Consider the following 15231-nt stretch of genomic DNA (forward strand, 5'->3'; position numbering starts at 1 on the left):
GTTACGCAATTTCAAACTGATATATATATATATATATATATATATATATATATATATATATATATATATATATATTAATCACATTTTGTGATAGTAATGAGATTGTACTTGAGTTTATTTTTTGTGTTTACTACATTTACAGCTGTTATGGATTTTTTGACATTGCCGTGACAAAGAGGAAATTATTATTTTCTTTTTCGTCGGTTGAATGAATCGGACAGTTTTCTAGCATAAACATTAATTCACGAATGTTTTTGTGTGAAGTGAAATATTTTATATTTAACTATTTTGCGTTTATAAAAGTAAACATAAAATTGTTAAACATTTTTGTTACATCTTAATGTTTGATTTCTTAAAGTTATTTATTTCTAACGCGCCCTGTCATAAAAAAAAAAAAAAAAAACTACTGGTGATTTTTATATGCCGGGCCTTTCTGCTTGTGTGGTAATAAAACTTCTCAAATTCACTTCTTGTAATGTTAGGCTGTGTAAAGGTGTATCAAAATCGCCCGTTCCTTTTATTTCGATACTTATCGAAGACCTTCCGATACAAAACCTAAGAACACTGCCAGGCACATAAAGTACCTTTGTGTGAAATTTCATGAAAAATCTGCCGAGCCGTTTTGGAGTCCATAGGAAACGAACTTGCACGCACACGAAGTTCGTTTTTACATCCAGAAGATTTTTCAATATTTTGATGAATCTCAAAGTAATTACCAATTTGAAAGCTCCCCCCCCCCTTTTTTTTATTATTTAAAATTTTTAAGAATTTTGGTAATTAAGCATAACACGGTTAGAAGACACGCGCGTCTCTCAATTGAGGTATGGAAACACGAAATGGAAACCATACCTCAGCTTTTTTTTTTCCAAACTGGTTACTTTTATTCATTTTTTATCGCATATATTTTTTTTTAAATAACTATGTTTATTGAAGTTAATGTTATATATTTTGGTAAATTGTTTAAATATAAAAAATATATATTTATTTACAGAAATTGAATCTGTCGCATTTTGTTCCAGCTTACAAAAAACTTCTTTTTTTTAAACTGTTTGTTTCATTTATCTATATTTAGAAAATATTTATTTATAGAAACGTAAACTATTGTTTTGAATACTAATACGATTATTCGTAAACTTTTTGTTATCAATTAATTTTTTACTTTTTTTCGGCACCTCCAGGAAGGAATTCCTGTGATCTCGGCGATTTAACAATTTTTTGGCAATATTATCTACTGGCTTCGTACTTATTATATTGTTTGAATTTAATATATGTATTTTTTAACGTATGTGAAATATTCATTTTTTTTTTTTTTTTTTTTTGCAACTGTCGAACTATTTTTCTCTTGCACATACAGTTGTATCTGATAAAACTGTAAAAATGTGGTGTATATTGTTTTTGTTTTTTCATGTTTCTATGAATGAATATATTTCAAAATTTCTAAATAGTTTGCCAAAAATAAATAAAAATTGAATTAAAAATGTTTAAGAATTCAAAACTATTTCGCGACACATTCATTTTTTTTTATATTAATTTTATTTTTTTGTGTGTGTATTCATTAATATTCATATTAAAAACCTTTTTCTTTTTTTTCTATTTATTTAACAAGAAAATACAACTTTCCTATAACTGGGTCGTGGAAGTGCATTCATCTGCAAAAGATCAAGTTAATTTGTATATTCTTTTAAACATTCATTTTAATTAATCCTCGTTTTTTTTTTGTTTTTTTTTTCCCCCTGCAGTTTTCTTATGGGATGATTAACTATTACATGTAATTATATTCATGCAGATATTCTACATGATTTATACTTGCGTAATATTTGCGTAAAAAACTTATAGTAAGTAACACACAAACCTCTTTCTATATGTATTTATGTGTGCATATATATATATATATAGAGAGAGAGAGAATAAATGACAAAAAATTATATTCCAAAATTCGTGATGGTGACCATCTTATTTATTCCATTAATTCAGTTGACTTATACAATTCTTGACAGTATCTGTTTCGTAGTGCACTGCAAAATCAATCAATTATATCAATCAGTGAATATGCCCTTAACTCATCAGAAGAAATAGCAACAATCAATCCGTTAAAAGGTAATAAAGTGTGATTTGACATGATTAAACTCCGAAAATTGTGAGAGAAGCTGCAAATACCTTTATATATTTCCATTACGCCATGTTGAATTTTTATCAAACAAAGTCATTAAGCACAACTATTCGTACCAACAATTTTAATTAATTTATGAATCTTCTACCAAAATGTTCTATTTAATAATTAGTAAATTTATTAATTCTAATTTTTGTATATATACTTATGGAAATAATATCAATATTTTGGTAGAAGATTCATAAATTAAAATTGGTGGTACGAATAGTTGGGTGTAATGATTTTGTTTGATAAAAATTCAATATGGCGTAATGGAAAAATATAAAGGGGGTTTGTATTACTGTACACATAGATTCGAAAAAGTTGTCAAAAACAAATATATAACAAATAAATGTTATCAAAGGCAAGATAAGTTACTTTTGGATATATATTTTTTTGTTTTTATTCAATGTAACATGCTTATTCAGCTCGAAAAGCATACAGTGTTTACTGTTTACCGATGTATTGGAAAATTCAAAATGGCGCCCGACACTCTCTTTAACACGATAAGTTCAGGAAAAGATGTTATAAATAATAAACTAGACAAAATACTGTTAGAAATTCGCTCATTATATGTTACCGTGACATAAGTTGACATATATTCGGTGTTTTTTTTTAATAGTATTTTGTCTAGTTTATTATTTATAACACCTTTTCCCAAACTTACCATGTTAAAGAGAGTGTCGGGCGCCATTTTGAATTTTCCAATACATCGGTAAACACTGCATGTTTTTCGAGCTGAATAAACATGTTACATTGAATAAAAACAAAAAAAAAATGTATCCAGTTTGGTAGAAAAGTAACTTATCTTGCCTTTGATAATATTTATTTGTTATATATTTGTTTTTTGACAACTTTTTTGAATCTGTGTACAGTAATACAAACCCACGGATTGGTTGTTGTTATTTCTTCTAATGAGTTAAGGGGCAAGGGCATAATAGATTCACTGATATAATAATTGATTGGTTTTACACTACGAAACAGATACTGTCAAGAATTGTATAAGTCAACTGAATTAAAGGAAGAAATTATAAGATGATCAACATCACGAATTTTGGAATATAACTTGTCATTTATTCTCTATATTGATCTGTAATTACATTGAGCTTCTTAAATAAGGATTGATATATATTTGTACAGATATATATATTTAAAAAAAAGTTTGCCTACCTAACTCCAGTCAGCTTTTGATCTACACATGAAACTTAATATATAAATCCTTCGAATCCATGCAAAATTTTATATTTGTATTTTAGCAAGGGAAAATCGGTGCAAACTGCAAAAGTGCTCAATTACCAGAATTTTAATTTTGTATGCATGAGATTTTGTAGTCGATAAATGTAGTTTTTCAGATAAAAAAAAACAATGGTTTCAACTGATTTTTTTTTTTTTTTCAATTCTAATAAGTTACAATAATAACTTCCAAATTATGCAATCGAAATTACCTGAATATTACTGAATTATTAAACAAAACAACTTTAATCGTGTTAGCAGGTGAAAAATTGGCGCCATCTTGTTTAAATCAAAACGGAAAATTACCTCCCATTTGAACTCTCTTGTGTCTTATGATCGTTTTTATCAAATTCTATTTAATTTCGTTAATAAATAACTTTCTACCTTATCGATGTTCATAATTTTTGGATATAATCACCTTTAAAAAAATACTGGAATGCGTAGATATCAGTGTTCTCATGTGAAATTTAGTACTACGATTTCTGAAATTGCGTCCCAATAGTGTAGAAGCGCAATATATATATATATATATATATATATATATATATATATATATATATATATATATATATATATATATAGCGTTAATTTTTTTTTTTCATTTTATAAATTTAATTGGGAGGAGGGTATAAGTAAAATGGTATTAATTTATAAATGTTTGGTAAATTTAGATTTTAAACTTCTTTAGGAGGCGCCCGGCGTTTATCGAGAATGAATAAAACTTAAGATATATATTCTTCTCGTTTGCTATTTTTGGGATGGTTTAAATATTAATCTCTTTTCTTAGTCACAAAGACTTCCAGTGTAGTATGCACTGTACATTCAGTTGATTAAAAATTCTTTTGTGAATTTTGTTTATTCCTCAAACCTAAAACCGTAAACAAACTCACTAGTGTTTTGTTTTGGTAACATTTTTTCCTTTGAGTTATTTTGTTTTGCATTGACAATTTTCAGATAATTTTTTTTTTTTTTTTAACTTTAGAATCTTTTTTTTTTTTTTTTAATCTTTTTTATATTCATCTGCTATATTCTAGTAGCACATTTTTTGTAATTAAATTAAATTTGGTAAGAAAACTGTAAATTCCTAACAAGGAAATAATTAGTTATTTTTTTTAATTTATTCAAATTTTAACTAATCCAAAGTTTATCTATAATATAAAACGCAGTTTATTTATTTATTATTTATTTATTATTATTTATTTATTATTATTTATTTATTTATTTTTTCCTTTGAAGATTTAATGCTGGGTATGGGCAGCCAAACCAGCTGCCAACATTGCCCCGTTTTTTATTGAAACTAACCGAGAGCTCTTTTTAAGTATCCTCGCTGTTCCCTTAAGTGCAATTGTCTGGATCTCTTTTGCACTTGGTTCACCAGGAATATTAGTTAGGTAGGACTTCAGGTTCTTCTTCATAAGTCCTGTAGCACCTATGATAACTGGTATGATTGATATCTCCCTAAGATTCCAGTTTCTTTTCATTTGGGCTAAATGTGGAAAACGACAAAACCGACACAGAAGGTTGGTATTTTTTTTGGCTGGTGTTACTCCGGATAAATATCTAAAGTTTAAGGGAAAAAATTCATTTTCTGGGTTTTGACTGGATCATGTTTGTTAAGGGAGTTTTGTTATGTACTAATTGGAATAGAAAATTCCACAAGGAATTTATTACATAACAGAGTTGTGTCTGTGTGTGTGCGTTTCCAGCTAGAGAATGGAAGAGAAGGGTTTTAGAGAGAGGGGGGTGCAAATGGTTGAGTTAGAGTTTTAAAGTTTATTCGTTCAAATGATAATAAAGGTTTGTTTTACAAACCAGATTCGAAAAAGTAGCAAAAAAAAAAAAAAAATCAAATACATAAAAAATGTTATCAAAGACAAGATAAGTTACTCTTCTATCTATCTATCTGGAAAAGTTTTTCGTCGTTTTTTTCACTTTTAAACGTTCGAAAAGCATGTAGTGTCTAGCGTTACATGAGAACAAAAAAAAAAAATGATCAATTTAGTTCCTAAAATTCAGTTTTGAAAATGACTTAAAAATAAAACTAGCACTTCTGCATTACACGGACGGTGCTATTTTTGTGTGTGTGTTTCACTAAACTGTCGCCAGGTGGCGATTCTTTCCATTAATATTGGTTTACTAGCAGTACCCACTAACCGGCGTTGCCCGGTGGAAGCGCCCCCCTCCCTCCCGGAAAGAAGTAAAGTACGGTTGCTGTTGTTGCTGCCCAAGACACCCTCAACTCCTATATAAATATTGAGCAAGTCCCAGCCATTAAAAATTAAAAAAATATCAATGAGGGTAAAAATAAAAATTAGCCGCAGTAGTCAGCCCAGGTGGAGAGATGTGGAAAAAAAAAAAAAAAGTAGTAGGGAGGCAAGCAGGCAGGCTCGAACCTATATAGCGAATGATGAAAGAAACATTAAAAAGAAGCCATCCATTTACCTGTCGAGAGAGAGAGAGAGAGAGAGAGAGAGAGAGAGAGAGAGAGAGAGAGAGAGAGAGAGAGAGAGAGAGAGTCTGTAAGTTTTGATGGACTAAATTCGTTGTTTTCAATAAATAAAAACAGGAAACACTTTATCAGACAGTTTTAAATAAAAATATTTTCATTTTAAAAGTAAAACTTTTTCACCAATAAACTGAAAACAGATTTGCCATGTAGTTATACAAGTAGCCCCTCCCCCTGTTATCAAAAAAGGGGCACGTTGGGTTGACACCGGTATATAGATTAACCACATTATTTAAGAAATAACACTATTTAATGTGTTCTATTTTATGATTTAAAATTTTCATTGTATGATTAAAAATTAAAACATTGAACAATACAAATAAGATTTTGGTTTGATTTTAAATTTTGTATTGTTCTCGGATGCGGAAACACCTTTTCTTTGTTTCTGCATCTCCACAAGAATTCAATATTTAACTTCATCTTTCATTCTTTCTTTTTGAGAACAAAAGCAACATTTTATTTATATTGTCCGATGTTTTTATTTTATAAAATAAAACCCAGTAATCATTTTTTTTTTTTTTCATTATTTGTTTTGCGTATTTGTTAAACAACATGGTTAATTTTAATTAAATTTTAATGATAGGATGACATTTTCAATAATGGCGTAAATATAAACAAACTTCTGTTTATGATATATGTACTGGTGTCAACCCAATGTATCCCTTTTTTAATAACAGGGTTCGAGGCTATCTATATAACTAAACGGCAAATCTGCCATTGTTTATTTCTGTAAAAGTTTTATTTGTAAAATAAAAGAAATTATTTTTATCTAAAACTCTTAACGCATATTCATTTGTTTACTTGCGAAAACGTTCTGTTTACGTTCCGTAAGCTGACTCTGTCATTTTTTTTCTCTGTGTCTGTCTCTCCCTCTGTCTGTTTTTTTTTCTCTCTCTCTCTCTCTCTCTCTCTCTTTCTCGGTAAACACATTTAGAGAGAGAGAGAGAAGTAATTCAATTCAAATGGCTAAGTAAGCGCTTTATCCATCTATCTTTCCGTCGGTTTGATATTGTGGTCGAATGTCTTCTCTCTCTCTAGCAAACACATTTAGGGAGAAAGAGAGGGAGAAGCAATTAATTCCGAATAGCTAAGTAAGCATATATCTGTAGACACCATGTTGGATAGTATCTTGATCATTCGTTTTAGTGTATAGGATTGCATTCTGGAATAAGGGATCAGTCTGGTGTAAGCTAATGAGAATAGCCGGAAGGTTTTTAGGGAGAATTTATTATTTTTCAAATCGGCGGACAGTAATTTAACAGCTGTGCTATAAATTTATGAATCGGTTACGGAGGGTGAAACCATAATATCTGTATCCTATGTATAAAAATCTGCAGTGTTTACTAGTGGCGGTGGTAGGACTTTAGTGATAGGGGTAAAAATCTGGACTACTTCCTCTGTAGATTAATGCAATAGTGATGCTGTAGGTCCTCAGATGTAATCTAGGATTTTATTTAAACACCTGGATGTGTCAGAAAAGTCTTTATAAAGTTATGTAAGATAGTGGCTGATAGGCTAGACATAAGAAATTTGTATGTGGCATCTGTTGTTTGAAACCTGCTGTATTTTGGTCCAGAGAGGAAAAAGTGCACCTCTTTTATTATGTAAAGGAATTAATTTAAAAATTGAAACTATAATATATTGTTGATCCTTCAATAGGTGCCACAAAAAAGGTGAAGAAAGTAGGTCCAGCAGACGAACCTCATTTCTGAAAAGTTAAGTCATGTAACATGTGATAACGGCGCTTCTACCATTATTAAAAATGTTTCAGAAAAAAGAACAAATAAAATCCAATGTTGCTATAATTAAAAAAATGTTTTTAAATTATTAAATTGTTCGGAAAAAAAAAATCCAATTTTACTTTAATTCAAAAAATACTTTAGCAGGGAAAAAAATCCAATGATGCTTTAATTGAAAAGGTGTTTTATTAAAATTATATTTACTTAATTTTCGATAATGTGAGAATTTTTTTTCCCGCATAGCTTCGAACTTTGGCAGAGAGTGAAATTAAAACACAACAAATTGAAAGGTGCACTTACCTGATGGTTTAGTTACAGGTTGTTTTCTTTTCTTGCAAACTATGTTGCGAAATCTTGCGGCTCTGCTAAGCCTGGTAGTTGACTTCTTGATGAAGGGGCAATTGAAGAATCTTCTGAAGATTAGTAATTATCCTTGTTACAAAGAGCTGTTCTTTTAATACTACGATCAATTAGTGATTCAGATGCATCCAATGAGTTTGTAATTAACCAAAAATCAACAATTTTTGCTGATTGAAAAGACGATATTACATCAAGAAAGAATTACCTAACTTATGAGATTAAATTGTCTCGAAGATACCATGATAATTTGGGCGCCAATGGCCCTTAAATTAACAAAAATAAAATGAGTCCGGCATTTTTTCCAGAACTGATTTTCAGTTGAAAGGGCCTGCAACACTTGTGGGTTAAAATTTGAATTCATCATTAAGAATGGTTATTTTAATTGACCAATGAGGAGGCACAATACAGTTTGTATAATTTCTCTCAATAAATTTTTTACAATTATATATTGATACATTTTTATACAATAAATGTTTTGATTTTCAAATACTTTTGTGTTCGGAAAAAATAATCTTGTTTGTTATTTTTGCCGTACTATTTGACCAAGAAGAAATGGGAGTTATCACCCCCCCCCCCCCCCAACAATGGCGCCGTTTGTGTAATGAATGTGCTATAAAAAATATTATTAGACACCCACCCAATACATGTTGCCATGAATGAAATCTTTGATCTCAACAGCAAATGAAACTACTAATATTCAATGCATTTTAAGTTACGAGAAATAACAAATATTTTCATCTGTATAGAAAAAAAGTTTTTAAAAATTCAGGAAATCAATTGAAAATTTGAAATTTTATTGCACAAGTTACTGTCAAATTTTCATAATCGATGCCAACGATTTTTTTTTTCTTCTTTTAAGCAAGAAATTCGATAAAAACCCAACCCTAAAAAACTTAAACCACTTCACATAAACATATTTTTCTTAGATCCGTTTGGGGGTTATTATTTATGTTTTGTAATGGGAGAAGTATTTTTGGGATGAGCCAGTTTTGAAGAAATATTTTCAGTGAAAAAGTTTTTTTTGTGCATATAATTAGATGTGAGAATATGAAAGACATGTTATATGATAAGCAAAATGAGCTCAGAAAGCATATATTCACAAGAGATATTTTATATATGTTTATATTTTATATATTTATGTTTAAGATAGGAAAAACAATGTTCATGAATATTTTCATAGATCTTGTAAAAACAAGGTAGAAATTCATTAGTTGAGATCAGTGGTGTAGCATCAGTTTTTGCCACCCAGGGAGGTCTTAAAATTCTATGACAGACAGCATTTCCTGTCTCAACTCGGTATCAAACCCCAGTGCTGCATTAGTCAATCGTTGACCACCCATTCGTTTCTTTTTGCGGATATGATGCTCCATGCTTATCCCCATTTCAGAGTAGAATTTTTTTTTTGACTCGTCTATTGCAGTGTCCACCATCTTTTCTCTATTCTGAAGAAGACAATCTCTCCACACCGTCAACCTGGCAGAACTTTGTTGCAGATAAAGCCCCTATTCTTGAAGATACTTCTGGGCATCAATGATTTCTGGGAGAATAGTTTTCCAAAGGCACAGAAATAAAAGAAACGGAAACGACAATACCGAGTTGAGAATTAAAGATGCGTCTGATCTTGTGGTTGCATTTTCTCCTTCTTCTGTGAGCTGTTCCAGGGCAATGACGACTTCCAATAATTTTTTTACCACAACATTTACAGCATCTGCTCGACTACTCCATCTAGTTTCCACAGTCCGGTCAACTGAATCAAGACATCCCAGCGATGTATAGATGCAGAAAAGAACGAGAATAACTGATCAAGTATGCCAAAAAATGTAATGTAGTGAACCGCTACAAAAGCGGCATGTACACAAGCCAGTAAAATATGGAACGAAATGCAAATTTTAGTGAAACGAAATTAGTGAGTTGACTGGACAGTGTACAGTCTAGCAAGAAAAGGTAACATCAAAAACTCAACTGTGGATAATAAAAACTAATAATAAGCGTGTTTTAATTTTTAAATACTTTTTTTTTTCTTTTTTTTTTTACATAGGCATAACCACTTATCAAGGCCCAGTGACTACGCAAGGATAAGGGTTAATACTTGTTTTTAACTTATGAATATGTTAATAATGAAATGAATTAACGAAGAAATGTTTTTGTTTCAACTAGACTGTAGTTTCACATAATATTTTAATAAACAAAATATACCGCAAAAATTGAATTTCGTAGTCTTTTCTCTACATAATTGCCAAAACAAAACAATGAAATGAAAAATAAAACAATTAAAACACAAAAACACTTATCTAGTTAGGTAAAAAAGTAACTTAGCTTGCCTTTGATAACATTTGTTTTTGTTTATTTCTTGTTTCGGCCATTTTAGGCAAAAACGACAAAAACGTCTTAGTTTTTTTCATTTTATTGTTTTGTTTTGATTCTTGTGCAGAGAAAGGATGATGAAATTCGATTTTTACAGTATCTTTTGTTTACTGGAGTATGTGTAACTTACAGTCTAGTTGAAACACAAAAAAAAACATCTTAATTCATTTCGTTATTAGCATATTCATAACAAGTACAGAGTAGTTAAAAATTAAGACACGTTTATTATTAGTTGGTATCAGCTGTCGGGTTGTTTTGTTTTTCTTGCTAGGCTGTACTCGCTAATTTCGTTTCACTAAAATTTGCGTTTGTTCCATTTTTTTAAATGCCAGAAGATTCTTCCATGTAAGATTCGTCCATGGACGAATCGTCTATATAATTGGTATTTTATTGAATAAATATCGATTAAAAATACATTTTATAACCGTTCTTGAAGGCGATATTGTTTTAAAGAGACTAGCGCCTCTCCCCCCCCCATATATATATATATTTTTTTTTTTACTTATTTACTGCTGTTTTAAAACATGTTTTAAATTGTTTGCTTTTTACCTAACTGGATAAGTTTTTAGTGTTTTTACTGGTTAAACTGAAGAGACGCCTTTCCAATTTTGATCGGGGCTTCTGGAGTCAGTATGGATGTTATGAAGTACGGGTTGGCTCTAGAGTGTTATTTGAACTTTTACAAACACTGTAAAGAATATATTTCATTATTTTTCAATAATCTATTTTATTATCAATGTTTTTAAAAGTTTTTTGTGTTTGTTTTACAATCCAAAGAGATTCAAAAACGTCCAAAAAAAAACGCCAACAAATATACAATAAATGTTACCAAAGGCAAGATAAGTTACTCTTCTACCTAGCTGGATAAGTTTTTAGTAGTGTTACTTAATGTAAAATGTTTATTGAGCTGGGAAAACATATAGTCTCAAGCAGTACAAGAACAACAAAAAATAGTCATGTAAAAAAATACATGGAATACGCAATGTTTTGTTATCGTGTACCGTTCAGGACTGTTTTTCGAACCGAATAAACATTTTACATTAAATACAAACACTATAACTTATCCAGCTAGGTAGAAGAGTAACTTATATTGCCCTTGCTAATATTTATTTGTTATATATTTGCTATTTGAGACATTTTTGAATCTGTGTGGCTTGTAAATCACGTAAATTTCCTATTAAAACCTCAAAAATGGTTTTGCAAAAATGTATAGAATTAAACCTATTTATCGAGACTGCCAAGATGTGATCCCTTATGTCGGATGTTTTCCTGTGTTCTCATGTAACACTCGACACTACTTCTTTCTTAACGCTTCAATATTAATTGGGCGTCAAATGATTTTTTATTTCAGAGACCTTGTAGCATTTTAGAACACTAATCAAAAATTATTTTCTCCATGGAAATAAATTTTTGTAAGCTTTGGGGGGGGGGTCTAAGCGATTATGCATAGTTTTACAACCTTGCCAGTCAGATTTCGGGTTACTCTAACATTTCTACAACGTTAGAGTAGCTTGGAAATGATGATTATTCATCATTTTAGGTTAAATTAATGTACAAAAGTTTAAATTTAAAAATAATTGTTTGTGCCTTGTTCCAGCAAGATTTTCACGGTGTCCATATGCAATCGCATAAAACAAAATGAAAGTCGAATAAAGCAAAAGGAAAATATCATTAGTTTAAAATTTTCACAATATTAGTAACTATTCTGTTCCTATACCGTTTTATTTTGCATAACAATTGTTAATTATTTTCAATTGTTTATGAAATATTCAAATAGCATTTTGCCAACTAATGACAAATGCAAATTTTTAAAAGAGAATGCATCTTTAGTTGTTTCATTACATTCGAGAAAAATATTGAACCCAACCCCCCACCCCTCGTATATTTAATATGGTTCCCTCCCACACACAAACTAAGTGCATTTTTTGTTTGTGAAAAAAATTTTTTTTTTTTTTTTTTTTTTTTTCCATGGAAGTCACCACTTATCAAGGTCCGGAGGCGACTCGGGGATAAGGGTTATTGTGTGTACAGTAATCAATGAGATAATATCATAGTAATCATTAGTAATGGAGATCTGATAAAGTGTCTTACTTAAGGGGGCGGTTTATCAGGAACTTGTTTATGTTGGACTTGAAGACCTCCAAGTTGTAGTTAGGTAGGAAACAGGCAAACGGAAGAGAGATCCACAGGCGTGCACTTCTAAGAAAAAAGCTTTGTTCATGGAATCTACGTTTTGATTTAGGCAAAAACATAAAATCCCAAATGAATTAAAAATCACATTATATTTTTATTTTAATTTAATTAAATTTAGGAAAATTACACTGGGGAACTAATTTTGGCATGGTATGAAAACGGAATAAATGCCAATTGAAGATAATTTAAGGCCATTCTTAAAGACGATATAGTTTTAAATAGGATTTAAGTGCATCTCACAGAAATATACATATTTTTAAGTATTTATTCTTGTTTGATTTTAAATATTTACTCTTGTTGATTTTTCTAAGTTAGGTACGCGTTCCAAGGAAATTTTTCTTGTATTATTTTTTACAATTATTATATTAATAAAAAAAGTAAAAAATTAAAATCCTATTACCAGAATTCATCAGAATAAATTGCGGTTTAATCATAAATACATCAATGATTATAAAATTTTGTTAATAGTTTGAAAAAAATCAATTACTCCGTGATTGTTCAAAACTTGACAGAAATTCAGCAATATTTAAACTATCGAATAGAAAGCCACTTAAATAGTATTTGAGATGTAGTGCTGAGTTCCCATTAAAAATTATATACTCTGATATAACGATCATAAAATCTGTTTACAGTCGATTTTTATTCTGTACTTGCTTAATGTTTCTACAATTCCAAAATTACGTAATTTTCTGTTGCTAATTTTCTGTTGTATCATTTAATTATCAGTGATGTTTGAAATATTTTTCTTGACAAAACGTTTTGTTTAATTTTTCATTTTTTGGAACATGTAATCAACTGCTTTCTATGAAAGGTTACCTAGAGAATTTATGCAACTTTTTTAAAAACTTTATTTTACAAATAAAATAAATTTACATCGTATTTTGATATCATTTTAGTTTAAGTGATAATTTAAAAACAATAAATATTTATCATTAGTACCAATAACGAAAAATTTAATTAAAAATTTAAAACAATCGGTTTTGGAATCATAAATTAGGGACACACCTTTCCGATTCCAATACCTCCAAAAGTTCCAAATTTTTACAACCTTTTCAGTATAAAATTTCAAACTTTTAACTTTTATTTCTTTTTTCTATTTTTTATTTGTACCCTCTCAAAATTCAGCCCCTGACATGTGCCACTCGTAAAATAGGGACACATTTTCCCGATTCCGATATCTCCAAAAGTTCCAATTTAAAAAAAAAATTTTGGTATAAAATTTAAGATATTTTGTTAGCTTTTATTTATTTTTATTTTTTCTATTTTCTATTTTTACCCTCTCAAAATGCTGCCGCCTGACATGGACCGCTTGTAAATAGGGACACATTTTTCTGATTCCGATACTTCCAAAAGTTCGAGTTTTTCCAACTTTTTTGATAAAAAAAATTCCAATTTTTTTTTTTTTTTTTTGTTAGCTTTTATTTATTTTTTCTATTTTATATTTTGACCTCTCAAAATGCTGCTCCTGATGTGTGCTGCTCATAAAATAGGGACACATCTTTTTGATCTCGTAATCTCTAAAACTCCCAATGTCTTACCTTTTGGGCATAAAATTTCAGATTTTTGGTTAGTTTTTATTTATTTTTATTTTTTTAATCTCTCAAAATGCCGCTCGGAGCGGACCCCCCCCCCTGCCCGCCCCTTCCTTGCTATACCACTGGTTGAGATATCGAAGAAGTGTGAATCGATTAATTACAAGGGGTAAGGAAATCGTAATGAAAATTTCTCTGCTCAATTGAAAAAAAATTATAATTGATTGAAAGTTGTTATAAGAGTCAATGTTCATTGTTTATCATATTAGAAAATTAGTTCCATGAGAAAGTTTGGAATATTTCATTGAATAGGTTTGGTTTTGATTGAACAGATGAGCACCGGGAGGGGGGGGGCGGGTCAAATAGTCTATGTATGTATGTATGTATGTATGTATGTATGTGTGTGAGTGAGTATGCGTATATTAACAGGCTAGCAGACATGAAGTCCGATGGAGGGGGCGCCGATGATGCTGGCCCGTGGATTTTGGCTCAACTGGTTTATTGAAGAAAAATGTAGCCTTTTAAGGGATCGAAGTAGCTCCCAGAAAGACCATTTCAATAAGTTCATAAGTTGAGTGGTCCAAAATATAATTATTTGTTTTTATTTAGGATAGTGTATGCGCAGACAATGTGCATACAAAACAGTTTACACATTTTAATTTTGGACGCCGGTGTGTAAACATTGGCCGCTGCGCTCTGCAAGTGTTCATCTACATTTCTTAGGCATTTATGCAGTGTAACTAACAGCTGAGAAATCGAAACAAATAAAATAGACAACGAATTGCTCTTTACCAAATGCAATGACCCTTTTTTTTTTCCTATCTGTATCGTGCTAAAGTTCGAAAACTGTTTAATTTTTTTTTATTATTTCAATATAAGATATCATCGATAACTGTTTTTTATTTATTTATTTATTTTTAGTCACGAAAATCTAATATACTCGTTCCATGTATGTACGTGTTTATTGCTGTTTGATGCCATTAAAAATAGTTAAAAATAGAAATAAAAAAATAGCACCCTTTATCACTAACCTGAAATCCAACGATCAACTACCCTGTACTTAGGGTTAGCGTTAGGATAAACTTTGTGATTTTTTTTTTTTTTTTTTTTTTTCACAAACTTTTAAGCCTGCAATTAGCAACCATCCTTAAACAA

At 30.0% G+C, this 15231-nt stretch overlaps 1 protein-coding gene and 1 long non-coding RNA gene across 13 annotated transcripts in view; one reads left to right on the forward strand and one right to left on the reverse strand.

The window, feature by feature from the left end:
* Positions 1-10002, reverse strand: part of LOC145303552 (uncharacterized) — a 43096-nt gene extending 33094 nt beyond the window's left edge. Inside the window, exon 1 of the long non-coding RNA XR_013873738.1 lies at positions 7928-10002. This is a non-coding gene — a long non-coding RNA (uncharacterized LOC145303552). The remainder of the gene's footprint in view (positions 1-7927) is intronic.
* Positions 1-15231, forward strand: part of LOC145303550 (uncharacterized) — a 553816-nt gene that overhangs the window by 417810 nt on the left and 120775 nt on the right. The window lies entirely within an intron of this gene.

This window comes from Euprymna scolopes, chromosome 19 (assembly GCF_053919585.1).
Source record: "Euprymna scolopes isolate OS-2025 chromosome 19, ASM5391958v1, whole genome shotgun sequence".
In the NCBI taxonomy this organism is placed as follows: Eukaryota; Metazoa; Mollusca; class Cephalopoda; order Sepiida; family Sepiolidae; genus Euprymna; species Euprymna scolopes.